Raw genomic sequence first — 9045 nt, 5'->3', positions numbered from 1 at the left:
TGTACTGAAGCGCTGCTTCCCGGGAAGTGGCTGGACATCGCCTGCTGATGGGAAGTAGAGAACAAATCTTTTGTTTTCCTTTGCTTCCGCGCATGGCCTTTGCTTTTGCTTTTATTAAATCGCCTTTATCCTAACCCATGAGGTTTTTTCCGTCTTATTTTCTCCTCCCCCTTCCCATCCTGCTGAGGAGGGGAGTGATAGAGCGGCTTGGTGGGCACCAGGGGTCCAGCCAAGGTCAACCCACCACAAAGGCCATCGCGGGAGTGAGAAGCCTGTGCCAGCGATGCCGCACCAGCAGCCCATGCACAAGACCTGTGGCCATGGGGTGTGTGGGCTCTGCCTTTCCACGGCTAAAAACGAGCGCCAGCGGGACGGGGCCAGCCCACATGCGGGGAAGTGGATTGGGGTTTGCCATGGCTCATCGGCTTGGCTGCGGTGCTGGGAGCCACGCTGGGCATGGCAGGACCCCCATCTGGTGGCAGGTGGGGACCCCCAAAGAGGAGGAGGAGTGGGAGAGAAGAGTAGACACAACAGCGGAGGAAGAGGAAGAGGAAGAGGAAGGAGAGCAAGGAAGCCACCTGGTTTCCCTCAGAGCTAGGGTTTCCTGCCCTTGCCCACTTGCAGTTCACACTCTACTTTCAACACTCTCATCTTCCTCCCTATCCTACAGAGCCAAACACAGCAGAGACTCTCTTCCTAATGGAAATCGCAGGGCAAGAAATGTGGGTGGGGGTCTTTTTCCCATAACACTCACCATCAGATTATTTGCTTCAGTGTGTGTAATGGAGCTTTTTGTGCTCCCTCTCCTGCAGATCAATCGACCGGACAGATGTCTGATTGTCCTCCTGTTTCAATGTACATCATCATTACTCTGTGTGGAGCTGCTGCAAAATAGCACAGGTGTCAACAAGAATGGAATTTGGCCTTACATTTACTTTAAATTAGTCTTTATAGGTGAAAATGGTAGGCTTTCAGAAAATAAGCCTCACTTCCACATTACTGAGCGTGTAATGTCAACATGAGGCAGCAGCCTCCAGAAATAGGGCAGGCTCCTAAACGCTGAGAGTGAGAAGCCAGCCTGACTTGACAAGCTTTGCCAATGGCTAGCTGAGCAGGAGATTACCCTGATCTGGGGAACAGAGATACTTGAGCTCAGGAATTTCCCCCCGGGGTGTGATTACCTTGTAATAGCCACTATCACTCATTCTCATTTCTAGCTGCAAAGGAGGTGCAAAGGGAGGCTCCTAGTTTGTATCCATCAGCTGGTAAACAGCCAAGGCATGGCTTTTAAGGCAATCTTGGAAAAGTGCACAGGGACACAAATGTCCCTGTCATTAAGGTGGTGAGTTTTCAGCCACAAAAGGCACTTATATATCGTGTCATCAGAGCATCCAAGTGTTTGTTTTTAATTTATATGGGGAAAACGTGAGTGAATCACTCAGATTTAGACTGACCATTCAAGCCACGGCTGTACATTTTCTTGGTTTTGCTCTCCCATCATTCATAACCATGCATCGTAGGCAGAACAGGAGCCACTTGCTTTCAGTGATGCCTTGGAACAATAAAAAACAAAATGATCCATGTCAGGCTGGGGGAAGGTGAGCGGACTGCCATAAAACATCCTTGTTCTGAGACACAGCCACCACCAGGTCGCTTTCCTACCTCATGGTGAGATGCACATTAGAGGTCTGCACATAGCATGAGGCGCATCCCTTGGTTATCATCAGCCATGCTTCAGAACTTGGCCTCCAGCCGAGGATCTGTGGAGAAGACTTGTCTATGAGGAGAAGGTGGACTGGACAGGCTTCCTCAGGTCCGAGACACAGCAAGTGGGAGGAGATGGTGTGAGCCTGGTTTCTGCAGTATGTGCTTTTTGCTGTATGCCAGCGTGCCCACAGGGGATGGTCAGCACTCAGGTGGCTTTGGTGCTTTCCCTCGGTCACTCAAGTCTGCTTCAGGGCTCCCACCAACAGCCACAGAGTTCATGGCTTTGTCTTCCACAGCAGGGGTATCCCATGAGAAGGGGTCCATGCTTGGAAGTGGTTGACCTACAGAGGCTTCCGCTTTGGGAGCTAAAGGAAGAGGGAGTGCACCTGCCCGCGGGTCCGGGTGGAAGGGTTTTTAAGCTGAAAATCGCACAAGGTGTGTTCAGGATGGAAAGACACCGAGCAGCTCTTCCCCTGTCATGCAGGGGCCTGCGTCAGAAACAGTGACAGGCAGCGGCACCAGACACCTCGGGCTACACTTCATCTGCTTTGCCTTAGTGGGAGACATGGCCTGGTGTGCGATGCAGGACATAAGGATGACTGCAAAGGGTCAGCCCCAAAAAGTGTGCCTGGCCCAGCATCCTGCCCTGGACAAGAGCCAGCAGATGCTCAGGAAGCAATATAAAAATAGAGCAAACATTTGTTTATACTTCCCAGAATACCCTCCATTCCCTTAGCGGCCTGGGACTCAGGAACCTCCTGAACTGTAGACACCATCCCCGGATTTAATAGCCCTTGATGGATTCTTCTTCCACCGATTAGTTTACACCCTATCGAACCAACGCAAAATTTAAAAATCCACTGTACCCTATGGCAAGGAGTGCCACGGCTAAAAACCTCTTTTGTTTATTTTGAACTTGTCACTTGATAGTTTTCTTTGATGATCACCCTCTTCCTTTGAAGAGCGCTGGAAAATATGAACAGCTGTTCCCCAGTCACGCCATCTCTTCCCATCACAAAACTCGGTCATATTTCCTCTTCAATCATTTTTTTCTTCCAAGATAAAAAGTCTTAATCTATTCAGTCATTCCCTGAATGGAGGCCCTTTTATGCCTTTGATCATCTTCAATTGCCTTCCTCTGTAACTTTCTATTTCTTCTGTATCATATTTGAGATTGGTGAATCAGGACTGCACAACAGTATTCAAGAGATGGGAGCCCACAGATTTATACAGCAACATAATGATTTCCTCTGTTTTGCTCTCTCCTCCTTTCCTAATAATTCCTAGCTTTCTGTTTGCTTTTTTGATTGCTACTGAGTGCTGAGCTGACATTTGCATAGAGCTATCTATTATGACCTGAAGATTTCGCTCCCAAGTGGAAATAGGGAGCTCAGAGCCCATTATTTTGTATGTAAAGCTAGGATTGTCTTTTCCCATGCGCATCACTTTACATTTATCTACATTGGATTTCATCTGTGATTTTATTACCCTTTTTATTCAGTGCTACAAGGATCTTTCTGCAACTCTTCACAGTCAGCCCTTTGCCTCAACCAGCCTGAATATCATCAGCAAACTTCTCCTCTCCCTGCTGTGCTGGTTTTGGCCAGAGCAGAGTTAATTTTCTTCATAGTAGCTAGTATGGGGGCATGTTTTGGATTTGTGCTGAAAACAGTGTTGATAATATAGAGATGTTTTAGTTACTGCTGAGCAGTTCTTACACAAAGTCAAGGTTTTTTCTGCTTCTCACGCTGCTGCACCAGCGAGTAGGCTGGGGGTGCACAAGTTGGGAGGGGACACAGCCAGGACAGCTGACCCCAACTGACCAAAGGGATATTCCATACCATATGACGTCATGCTCAGCATATAAAGCTGGGGGAAGAATAAGGAAGGAGGGGGATGTTTGGAGTGATGGCATTTGTCTTCCCAAATAACCATTACACGTGATGGAGCCCTGCTTCCCTGGAGGTGGCTGAACACCTGCCTGCCCATGGGGAGTGGTGAATTAATTCCTTGTTTTCTTTGCTTGCGTGCACGGCTTTTGCTTTACCTATTAAACTGTCTTTATCTCACCCCACATGTTTTCTCTTTTACTCTTCTGATTCTCTCCCCCAGCCCACTGGGAGGGGGAGAAAGTGAGCAGCGTGAGGCTCAGTTGCCAGTTGTGGTTAAGCCATGACACCTGCTCACTGCTATTTTGAGATTATTTGTGAGTATTTGAAAAGCATGGGTCAATGTCTAGTCTAATTTACCAGCTTTCCCTCTCAAATGCAAAGTGCCAGGTCCCAAGGAAACAGAAGAAATGCAGTTTCCCAAGTTCTTGAGATGTCACTGGAGATGATTGGCGTTTCTGGGAATGGGTGACATTGTGTCTAACCAGCACATCTACCTCTCCCCTTCCATAAATAGATTGGGGGGTGTGATGCTGCTTGCTGGGCTGTGTGTCTGCCCCCTCCACCAGACTGTATGGGACCAGCGGGAGATGGATAGGGTTATGGTGGCCCTTTCTCCTGCTGAAGATGGGCCCAGGCACAAAGAGGTATGCAGAAGTCCTGGGACCCCAGGAGAAGAGGAAGCAATGGATGGCAAAGCCTTTCTCTGAGAAAACCTCCACACACAAAGTTGTGAGATGTTGCTTTGAATGATTAAGAGCTAACTGGCAATTTATCCTTGCAAAAAGCCATATGGGAGCCTGCTGAGCTCGCCCACGGGAGTCCAAGGCTGGAGTCAAATGAGGAGCCTCTGACCACAGAAAGAGAGCACAAGGGTGATGGGTTGGCAACTGCCCTCTGCCCGGGCGAGGCGAGACCCAGACAGTCGGTTGGCGAGAGAAACCAGAAGCCACCAGTGACGAGCACTTTTTCAGTGTTTTTTTTCCTGGGGAGCTGCACCTTGCGGCAGTGCCCAGCCGGGGCCAGTGCCGGCAGGGGCAACAACCAGGGGGGCACTTCTTTCTGCTGAGGGCATCCCTGTTTCGGGGAGCGGGCTGGAGAGTTGCCGCTGCTATCTGTAGCCAAAAGGAGTCAGGCTGAGCATCACTCTGGCACCAGAGGCCAGCATGAAATTAATTCACCTGGAGGAAAAACAGGAGAGAAAGTGAAGAGCTTCGGTGGAGGATTCCTCATCCCTGCCCAGTGGTGCACCTCAGAGGCACAGGGTCACACAAAGCATGTTTCTCTCTCCTCCCCGACCCCAGTAATTTCTTGTTGCAGCCTTCAGAGCCAGGCAGTGCAGGATTTGCCAGCTCTCTGGTGAGATGCCCTTCAGAAAAGGCACATGGCTTCCAGAAAATTGCTCTGCAGAGGCTGTTTGATGCTCCTGCAGCTGCAAGGCGAGAAAGAAAGATAATGTCGCTTCTCTGATAACGGAGAAAAAATTGATCCACAGGGCAGAGGCTCTCCCCTTGCAGAGACTTAAGCCTGACCATCGGAAAACCAGGATGTGTTTGATGAGAAAAAAAAAGAGCAGGCATCAGTGACTGAGCCACAAAGTGTCTCTTGAGCTGTGGGAAGACTTGTGGCAAAAGACTCCTGGTAAAAAAGTGTGCATGCACATGAAAAAAAAAAAAAAACAAACTGCAAATCCACAAAGCAAAGCAGAAATTCAAGAGAAGGCCAGTGGCAGAGCCACTGATATTGCAGCCGTCAACCCCCTCCTCATCTGAGTGGGGAAGGTGCTGGAGGGTCTTTGCCTTCCCTCTCTCAACGGGAGGTTTTTGGAAGGAATGAGTAACAAATAATAACTCCTCTCACCACCAGAAAGGCAGATGTGGAGCACAGACAGAGCACAACCTTTGTCTAAGCAGAGTGGCAGCAGCCTGGGTAGCTGGGCCAGCACAAACCCACCATGCGTGCACATAAAAACCGGAGTACGCTGCAAAAACGTACGGGAGCCATTCAGCTGCCTGTTGGGCAGTCCCCCTGCCCCGGAGCACAGCTGGCTGAGGGAAGAGGAAAACCCACCCGGAAAGCAGCCGGGGGCAAGATGGGGTGGCTTTAGGTGACATGACTGTTCAGGGTAGAAGGCATCAGGATGGCTACTGTAAATACTCCAGAGAGAAAAAAGGCCTTTAAAGCTAAACCAGGCTTAAACTGCTTTTAAGCAATTATCAGGAAGGAGGAGAGCTAATCATTAATGTTTCCGTCACAAATGCTTTGCAAACGCAGGGTTTTTTCCTTTCCAAAATGCAAACCTTTTCATTTCCCTTGAAGTTTCTCTGTATCAAGATTCCCCTAAAAACTGAGTGCATCTTGCTTTTTAATGTAGTTTCTCAGGGTTTTGTTTTTAAAGAAGAGACAGGAGCTGCTATTTAAAACTTGTTTTAAAAGTTTTAAAGTTCTAAGCCTTTTAAAAAGGCTTAAAGCCTTTTTTTGCTCTTTATTTCCACTTTCTCAGTGCTTCACAGGATTTTAAAAGAAGGCCAAATTAACAAGTTGTTCACATTTTCATATGAAAAACAACTATAACTTTCCATTGACCTCTTAAGAAGGAAGCGTAAGCATGCCAACTGCATTTATTTGGGAGCACAGATAATTAAATATAATCTATGTTTCCTGGCATTATATATATATGTACTGCAAAGGAGTTCTGGTTGTACACTAAATGCAGTGGCATTGGTTGCCTTTATGGGAACAGCCTAGACTTAAGCCCAAATTATTTTTTAAAAAATTAATGATGCTGATGCTGAATTTCCTTTGTCCTCTGAGGAGACCACCTGGACAGAAAAAAAAGTGCACCTTTTGCAGGGCTCCTGCAAAGCCAATCCCAACAGTGGTGGATCTGGAGGAACAACCCCAGGAAAACATGAGTCTACCCATGCCATGTGAGCATGCCTGTAACATAAGGTTCTTCCTGACAAAAAAGAAGAGAGACCATGGCGTGGCAGCGGCAGAGGGGAAGGTGAGAGGGGTGTGGGCAGAGGGAGCTGGAGGGTGAGGAGGTCCCCGGTGCACCCAGGTGCCCCATTGCCAACCCCACCGCTCCTGATGGGCACTGCACCCCACAGCTCATTTTCTGCAGGAGTTATAAGGGAGTGTTTGATGCTGTCATCAAAGAGCTAATGACTGAAGATGAAGTGGAAGAAGAGCTGGACATCACTCCCCATGCCAACCTTTCCCAAGATGATCTGAGGAGTGGCATCAAGGAAAAACTGCTGCAACAGCAAGGGACTGAGGGAGACCAGCCCCAGGCCCTGGTGGGAGGAGAGAAGCTCCATCACCAGGTCCTTTCACTCTGGTCCTGGGGACTATCACTGGTGGGAACCTACTTGTGGCATTGCACTGCTGCCCACATGCACCAACAGCACTGAGGTATCCTCGTGTCAGTCCCACCATGGTAGCACTGGCAGGAAAGGTCCATCACCTGCCCCAGGCAGGATGTGCTGAGCAGGCAACAGCATTGAATGGGGCCAGAATAAAATGTTGGACCAGGGTGGTTCAGTGCTGCCAAGGCAATACTTGCCTGAGAGTCCTCACACAGCTCATCTTCACTGCAGAGTCCTTAGAAAGGCACTGCATGGCTTGATGAGGAGCACCTAGAGCTGAGAGCTCAGCAGCCATCAGCTGCTCCATCTCTGCAATTTAGCATTGAAGGTTTGTCATTCGCAGATTAGGAAGCTCCCTAGAAAGGGGGATGGGACCACATGCTTCCACATGCTTTCCCAGATGGCAAAAAGTTTTCCCTAGTCAAACCCCAGGTAAACTGCTCTCTCCCAAGAGACTCTGAAGGCATCTGACCCCATCTGGGACCTCCCTCCCATTGCACAGCCCCTTCACACCTTCCCACAGTACTTGCTTCAGTCCCCACACCCAGCATGGTGGACATGGGTGTGACTTCCCAACCTCCTCCCAGGCTGCTCAGCAGCAGCAGAAGGGTCTAACTCCTGTTTCAGCCCCCTGGGGACACATATTTCCCAGGGCACACCACAGCTGGCCGTGACTGGGGCACACCAGTCTTGCCAAGGTGGGCCGAGACTGGACTGCATCATTTGAGTTATCCATGCTTTGCTGCCATTTCCCTTTTTCTCCCAATGTTTTGGTCCTTTGGGGTCTGACTTGTAAGTGCCACCATATCTTCATGGGAGCAACAGCCCACACTGAAATTTCCCTTGGTACAAGGTGTGAGGGCCACTCAAGTCTCCAGGTAGGACCACCAGGTCCTTTTGGGTAGGGTCTGTCTTCTGGCTCTGCAGGGGTCAGCAGCGTACGTGACGTGCAGCACTTGGTCCCACCAGCCATGCAGGCTGAGTTTTGCCCTGAGAGACCTGAGTGGCAGTCAGGGGCACGACACGCAGGTGGAGGGAGGCAGAATGCCCAGCCACACGCGTGATGAGCTGTGTGGGCAGGACATCCCGAGGGGTGGGACTCACCTCACCTATGCAAGCGCATACCCATGCCTTCTCCCACCACCTGCAGCTCCCCTTGACTAAAGGGCAGGGAAGGAGGCATTTCTGCTGCACGATTCATCAGACCTGCAATGAGATGGATCGCCCATATGTCTTTTTTGGCTATAAGAGCCATGTGTGGGGACAATCTCATATGCAAGCATCTGCATTGCTTCAGGTGAATCCTGATATAACATCCCATCATACTTGTTTTCCCTTAGATTATGTGGGTAGTGTATTAAACAATAATTTTATTGTATTTTAAACTTCCCTGCTTTTGATCTTAGGTTGGATGAAGGAGGCTTTAAGAACTACAGGGAAACACTTCAGCAGTATCTGAAATTTGTTGCCTGTATGTACCTTTGCTAGCGACTTGCTGTCATTGCTGGGCTTGACCTGGAGCCAGAAGCACACAGTAGCTTCAGGACACCTCGAGAAGAAGCAGAGACTGGAGCCCTTTGTGTAGTAAAAGGTGCCATAATCCTAATTACAAGTGGCCAAGGACATTCATAGTTACTCAAAACATAGATCTGCATCATTGCCTGCTTACAAGGCCTGTCATATCTAGGCCTTATGTCCTCTGGTTGAGGGGAGTAGGAGATGTTATGGAAGACACCTGCTAGTTCATGCCTGGTCTATCCTTTGCTATAAGTAATTCTCAGCTGCTCATAGACTTGCTGTTTCATTGTTTTAAGCAAGGACATCCTTTACTTCTCTTAGGAGAGCCATCCTGCAGCATCACAGAGCCTACCCCATCCTAGTTAGGTTAGATTTTCCCTTTCCACTTATTTCTCCTCACACAAAGTAAAACACACAAAAACTCCTCAATCTCTCCCTCCACCCCTCCTCCTTTCCAAATAATCCATGACGCAAGGCTTGGAGAAACAGAGCTGCATCACTTTTTCCTCAACAACAACCTTCTAAAAACTTTTAAGGGATCAGAATCTCATTCAGACTCT

Source organism: Phaethon aethereus, assembly GCF_964289735.1.
Source record: "Phaethon aethereus genome assembly, chromosome: 1".
NCBI classification, from domain to species: Eukaryota; Metazoa; Chordata; class Aves; order Phaethontiformes; family Phaethontidae; genus Phaethon; species Phaethon aethereus.
This window is presented reverse-complemented; position numbering follows the sequence as displayed.